Raw genomic sequence first — 7,063 nt, forward strand, 5'->3', positions numbered from 1 at the left:
GAAGAGGCAGGATCAGGATTTTTTTTTTTTTTTTTTTTTTTTTTTTTGAGACAGAGTCTCACTCTGACGCCCAGGCTGGAGTGCAGTGGTGCGATCTCGGCTCACTGCAAGCTCCGCCTCCACCTGCCTCCTAGGTTCACGCCATTCTCCTGCCTCAGCTTCCTGAGTAGCTGGGACTACAGGCGCCTGTCACCACACCTGGCTAATTTTTGTATTTTTAGTAGGACGGGGTTTCACCTTGTTAGCCAGGATGGTCTCGATCTCCTGACCTCGTGATCTGCCCGCCTCGGCCTCCTAAAGTGCTGTGATTACAGGCATGAGCCGTTCTGCTCGGCCAGGATTTTTTTTAATTAAAAAAAGAAAGAAAGAAAAGGCTGGGCACAGTGGCTCACGCCTGTAATCCCAGCACTGTACAAGGCCAAGGTAGGCGGATCACCTGAGGTCAGGAGTTCAAGACCAGCCTGGCTAACATGGCAAAACCCCTCCTCTACTAAAAATACAAAAATCAGCAGGGCATAGTGGCACATGCCTGTAATCCCAGTTACTCGGGAGCCTGAGGCAGGAGATGGGCTTGAACTTGGGAGGCAGTGCTTGCAGTGAGCCGAGATTGTGCCAGCCTGGGTGACAGCGAGACTCCATCTCAAAAACACAAAGTGAAATGATCCTGTTTATTGTGTGTCTTCCCGGGCTAGAATGGCTAGAATGTAAACCCTAGGACAGCAAGGATCTTGTCTGTCTTGTTGACTGCTGAATCCTCAGTGCCTAGAATAGGACCCCGGCACACAGCAGGGTCTCAACACATCTGTCAACTCAATAAAATAAGAATAGTAGCTAACTGCACAGGGCTAGTGACAGCCCAATGTGCTGAAAGTCTTGCAGACGTTTCATTCAGTCTCCAGCGACCCCCAAGATAAAGACTACTATCACACCCATTTTGCCAATGAAGAAAAAAGCTCAGTGCACATCTTACAAGTTAGTGGCTATATTGTGATTTGAATTTGGTCTGCCCGCCACCTAAGCCACCTTCCAACCATGGCACACTTCTCGCAAATATGAGGAGTGATATTTCCCACTGATGCTCCACCACCAGCCCCTCACTCCCACCACCCACTGTGGTCAGGCCACTTTACTGGCTCCTATCTTCCTGGGCAAATCTCCTCCCTTCTTTCAGGGGCAGCTGGGTCCCTCACCCTAGGCCCCCAACATCTCCAAGCGGGATCCCTGCGATATAACTTTTTCTTATTTCTACCTGGTGTTTCAAATGATTGAGTTGGCTCTTCCTGTGAATTTCTCTGGGTTTGAAAGAACACATGTAGGCTGAGGCGGGAGGATCATTTGAGGCCAGGAGTTCGAGACCAGTCTAGGCAACATAGTGTGAGACCCTATCACTACAAAAACTAAAAAATTAGCTGGGTTTGGTGGTGCACACCTGTAGCCCCAGCTACTAGGGAGGCTGAGTTGGGAGGATCACTTGAGCCCAGGAGTTCGAGGTTACAGTGAGCTATGATGACGCCACTGCACTCCAGCGTGGGCAACAGAGTGACTCTGTCTCTAAAAAAAAAAGATCACAGCTGGCCCTGCCCTGAAGGCTTGACATAGATGATCTTATGGAACCTCTCAACAACCACCCTATAAGGAAGATATTGGTATCATCCCCATTTTCAGATCAGGACACTAAGGCCCAGAAGGACACATGATTTGCCCAAGATACCGCAACTAGTATAGGATAGAATCACAGTGTGAACCCAGACCATGTGCCCCCAGAGTTTGTGCTTCAGCCACCAGGCCGTGCTGCCTATATGAAAGGATACTTTTTATACTTTTTTTTTTTTTTTTTTGAGACAGAGTGTCACTCTTGTCACTCAGGCTGGAGTGCAGTGGTACAATCTCGGCTCACTGCACCCTCTGCCTCCCTGGTTCAAGCAATTCTCCTGCCTCAGCCTCCCAAGTAGCTGGGATTACAGGCTCTCATCATCACACCCCGCTAATTTTTTTTTTTTTTTTTTAGACGGAGTCTCGTTCTGTCACCCAGGCTGGAGTGCAGTGGCACAATCTCGGCTCACTGCAAGCTCCGCCTCCCAGGTTCACGCCATTCTCCTGCCTCAGCCTCCTGAGCAGCTGGGACTACAGGCACCCGCCACCACGCCTGGCTAATTTTTTTGTATTTTTTAGTAGAGACGGGGTTTCACGGTGTTAGCCAGGATGGTCTTGATCTCCTGACCTCAGATGATCCGCCTGCCTCGGCCTCCCAAAGTGCTGGGATTACAGGCATGAGCCACTGCCAAGGATACTTATTAGATGTGTGTTTGCTGAGGTAAAGAAATCTCAGAGGAACAACCTAAAGGTCCAGCAGTGGGAGAATGCTGGAATAAAGCGTGGTCTCTCTACGCTGAAGAATGTGAGTACAGCTGTTGAAAAGGTTAAGCCAGATCTATATGTAATGACTTGGAGGGCCGGGCGCGGTGGCTCACGCTTGTAATCCCAGCACTTTGGGAGGCCGAGGCGGGCGGATCACGAGGTCAGGAGATCGAGACCATAGTGAAACCCTGTCTCTACTAAAAATACAAAAAAATTAGCCGGGCGTGGTGGCGGGCGCCTGTAGTCCCAGCTACTCGGAGAGGCTGAGGCAGGAGAATGGCGTGAACCCGGGAGGCGGAGCTTGCAGTGAGCCGAGATCGGGCCACTGCACTCCAGCCTGGGTGACAGGGCAAGACTCCGTCTCAAAAAAAAAAAAAAAAAAAATGACTTGGAAGGACATGCCCAGCCATTAATTGAAAAAACTGGGTTACAAATAGGTGTAGCTTGAACCCTACCCCCTCCTTTTTTGGGGAATGGTATGGGAGGAGGAAGAAAACAGTCAATACACACACATACACATGCACATACATACAAACATAATCAATATAAACACAGAAAAAGATAACTGAAGCATCTGTACAAATCACAAGGGCTGAGAGCGCATCCATTTTGTTCATTATGCTATCTCCAAAACCTAGCAATAGATACTTAATAGATACTCACTGTCTGAATAAATGGTTATCTCTGGGGACATGGGATTTTGGAGTGGAGGGAGGCACTAGGTATTTTCCCTACATCTCTGTATTGTTTGACATGTTACAACAAGCATGAATTTCTTGCATAACTGTTTTTAAGCTAAATTCAACCCAATCACATACATACACACATGCACAAAAGGTCATGACCAAAATAGTCCTTAAAAAAAGGAAGCAATAGGCCAGGCACGGTGGCTCACGCCTGTAATCTCAACACTTTGGGAGGCCAAGGTGGGTGGATCACCTGAGGTCAAGAGTTCGAGGCCAATATGGCGAAACCCCATCTCTACTAAAAATACAAAAATTAGCCGGGCATGGTGGCACGTGCCTATAATCCCAGCTACTCAGGAGGCTGAGGCAGGAGAATCGCTCGAACCCGGGAGGTGGAAGTTGCAGTGAGCTGAGATCATGCCACCGCACTCCAGCCTGGGCCACAAAGCAAGACTCTGTCTAAAAAAAAAAAAAAAAAAAAAGGAAGCAATATCGGTCTTGAAGAATACACAAATGCACAAACTGGTCCAACAACCTCTCATTCTTTTTTTTTTTTTTCTGAAACAGGGTCTCACTCCGTCACACAGGCTGGAGTGCAATACTGCAATCACAGCTCACTACAGCCTCAACATCCCGGGTAGCTGAGACTAGAGATGTGTGCCACCACACCTGACTAATTTTTTGTAGAGATGGGGTTTCGCCATGTTGCCCAGGCTGCTCTCAAACTCCTGGGCTCAAGTGATCCACCCGCCTCAGCCTCCAAAGTACTGGGATTACAGGCATGAGCCACTGCACCCCGCCAAATAGCCTCTCATTCTAATAGCTAAAAACAAACACTTTATTTTAAAGGAAATGATTAATGAATTCTTTTATTAAAATGTAAATACATTTAATTTACATTTTACAAGTTACTAAACCTATGTTTGAAATATATCAGTAAAATATATTTTACAGCAAAAAAAAAAGAGGCACCAATCACTGCACATTCTAAATTCCACTTTTGATTTACCACCTAACAACTGCAATGTCTGAAACACAGACTCACATTTAACTCTTAGATCATTCATTCTACACCGACTGCTAAAAAGCCACGTGCTGCTGTCACTAGTCACGGAGAACAACCAAGATTTTTTTTTTTTTAAGCCACTGCTTTATTTCTTCAGGTTAACAAAACGCTTAGGTAAATTTGGTGGCCATCACAAATGTGATTGAGACCACCGGTTTCTATCATCAAATGAAATCACAATGACAGGTTTCTGACAATAAACTCAATCTAAAGGGACTGCTAATAAATGCCCTTCCCAGCCTCTTCTTGGGTGTGTGGTATGTGTGCTGCCTCCTGAAATGCCCAGGATGGCCACCCTCCCACAGGGGATATTCTAAGCCGCTGACACCATCTAACTTTTCTGAAAGAAATTAACAACTCAGCCGATCTTTACCAGGCTACAATCACAGAACTGGGTCCCCTGAAAGCCAGGCTTTCATGCCACATCCACAGCCACTGCTGTCTAGCCAAGTCTATAATGTCTTCTTGCCCTTATTAATACATATGTTACATAGGTTTACGTATGTTAATCCCTAATGACTTGACTTAACCTTGTCATGGCCAGGCGTGGTGGCTCATGCCTTATAATCCCAGCACTTTGGGAGGCCAAAATGGTAGATCACCTGAGGTCAGGAGTTCAAGACCAGCCTGGCCAACATGGTGAAAACCCTGTCTCTCCTAAAAATACAAAAACTAGCTGCGTGTGGTGGCGGGCACCTGTAATCCCAGCTACTCAGGAGGCTGAGGCAGGAGAATCGCTTGAACCCGGGAGATGGAGGCTGCAGTGAGCTGAGATTGTACCACTGCACTCCAGCCTGGGCTACGCAGCAAGACTCCGTCTCCAAACAAACAAACAAACAAAAAACTCAACCTTGTGAGAAAAGGCCACAACCTCCAGGAGCTGGGGGGAACTTTCAGTGCCCATCAGATGGGAGACCAATATGGGCCAATGAAATGGTGTTTCTGTGAAATGGCAGCTTTGTCCTTCTTGCTTGTCGACTGGATATGGGAAGGCTGGGGAAGAAGAGCAACTCCCAGGTTTCTGGCTTAGGCAACCAGGTCAATGCTGGCACATTTGCCAAGATGGTGGCTACTGGTTCCAGGAGGAGAAGGAGTTCAGGTTGGACATGCTGAGTTTATGGTGCCCAAGAAACAGCCACTTATTTGAGCCACAGCATCAAAGAAGCACAGGCTCCACATCTGGAGCTAGAGTGCAGGGGACTCAGTGGCTTTGGGACACAGAGGCAAGAGCTGGCAGCACCGGGACAATAATCAAAGCACTGGAGTGAACATACTGGCTCTATGAGGAGAGGTGTGTGAGCAGCAGACTGCTGATGGCAGGTCAGACCCATTTCTTCTTAGGCCTTTCTACTATGGTGTGTTCCATAATTTAATCTTTGGTGAGTAAAATTTGGGAGGGAGGGGGAAGATAAAAAAACACTAACCTTGTGCCCACTCTGCCATGTAGGTACAAACAGAAGCAAAAAGGGCCTATTAAAAAAAAAAAAAACAGCAAGATACATTTAATCATTTAATAAGCACTTAATGTGTGCCGGGCCTTGTGCAAAGCACTAAACATGAATTATCTCCTGGAACCATCCAAACAATCCTGGCACAAAAGTCCTATGACTACCATTCCACAGATGGGACACTGAGGCTGGGAGCAAACGTGTGGGGGAGCTCAGGGCTGTCATGTCACAGCCCACAGTCAGGCAGTCTCTGGGCCAGATGGAGAATATTGAAGAACAATTATAATACATAAGAGCTGCTACTTAGTGAGAGATGGCGCTGGACTAGAAATACAATCTCAGCAAATCCTTACAACCCTTTGAGAGTGATCTTGTTATTATCCCATTTTGTAAATGAAGAACCTGAGGTAGTAGGAGGGGAAGTCAACTGGACCAGTTCTGAAACTGGCCCTCGGGAGAGACCAATACTACCGCCAGAGCCCCACCCTCAGAGGGTCTCTGGGCCACTAGGAAAACGCTGAATAAATGGTAACGTTTACTGAGCGTTATGTGCCAGCTGCTGTGCTAAGCAATTTACACATGGTATTCTCACTGCATCCTGAAAACAACTCGACGAAGTAGCTGCTATTTAAATCCCCATTTTATAGATAGGGAAACCAAGGCACAGAGAGGTGAAGCCAGTTGCCCAAAGTCACACAGCTGGTAAATGTTCAAATTTGAACCTGGGGTCTCTCTGCCTTCCAAACCAACGCTCTTAACAAAATAATCTCGGTTAACAGCAGCTAGCCGGCATTGGGTGCTAAGGACTCACCACTTTACATGCACACGCTCAACTAATCCTCACCCTATGCAATCGATAACATCTTCACCTCATTTTTCGGAGAACTAACAATAACCCAAACACGTAGTAAGTGCCTGCTATGTGCCAAATGTTTTATTATATTATCTCAACAGAATCTCCGCCAAGACACTCTCCTACTCCCTTTTACTGCAGGGGAAATTGAGGTTCGGCGCGGTTTCCCCAGATCGCAGCTCCGGAGTGGCACAGCCGGGACGCGAATCCACCGCTCCCCGCCTCCAAGCTCTTCCCCACAGCGCCGGGGTGCACGCCTGGAAAGTTGAGCCATGCGGGCACGAGTCCGGCTGGGTCCGGAGGGCGCGAGTCCCGGCGCCGCCGCCCCCCACGGCCAGCACCCACACCCGGCCGTCCGCCCGCGCTGACCCTCGGGGTCCGGGCAGCCACCGATTCCCCGCCACCCTTGCGCGAGGCCGATCCTGCACCCGGAGCCACATACCTGGGCGTCCCGGCTGCCCGCCTCGCGGGCCCCACGACCGCGGCGTCCGGCTCCGCGCCGCTCGCTGGAGACGCCGCCAGCTCCGGTGGCCCGAGTGACTTCCAGGCTGCCCACTTCCAAGCCGCCTCGCGTGAGTCCTCCTGGGAACTGTAGTTTCGCCCTAGCCGGCCGCGAGCTGAAAAGAGCCTGGCGCGCGAGGGCTGCCGGGAG

At 48.8% G+C, this 7,063-nt stretch overlaps 1 protein-coding gene across 2 annotated transcripts in view; it reads right to left on the minus strand.

The window, feature by feature from the left end:
- The window catches only part of SIPA1L3 (signal induced proliferation associated 1 like 3), a 290,990-nt gene extending 283,980 nt beyond the window's left edge, over positions 1 to 7,010 (minus strand). For both annotated transcript variants that reach the window (XM_030822249.1, XM_030822250.1), the window contains exon 1: positions 6,854 to 7,010. The gene's annotated coding sequence lies outside the window, so the exon portion shown is untranslated. The remainder of the gene's footprint in view (positions 1 to 6,853) is intronic.
- Positions 7,011 to 7,063: the final 53 nt, after the last annotated feature.

Source organism: Nomascus leucogenys, chromosome 11, assembly GCF_006542625.1.
Source record: "Nomascus leucogenys isolate Asia chromosome 11, Asia_NLE_v1, whole genome shotgun sequence".
Taxonomy (NCBI): Eukaryota; Metazoa; Chordata; class Mammalia; order Primates; family Hylobatidae; genus Nomascus; species Nomascus leucogenys.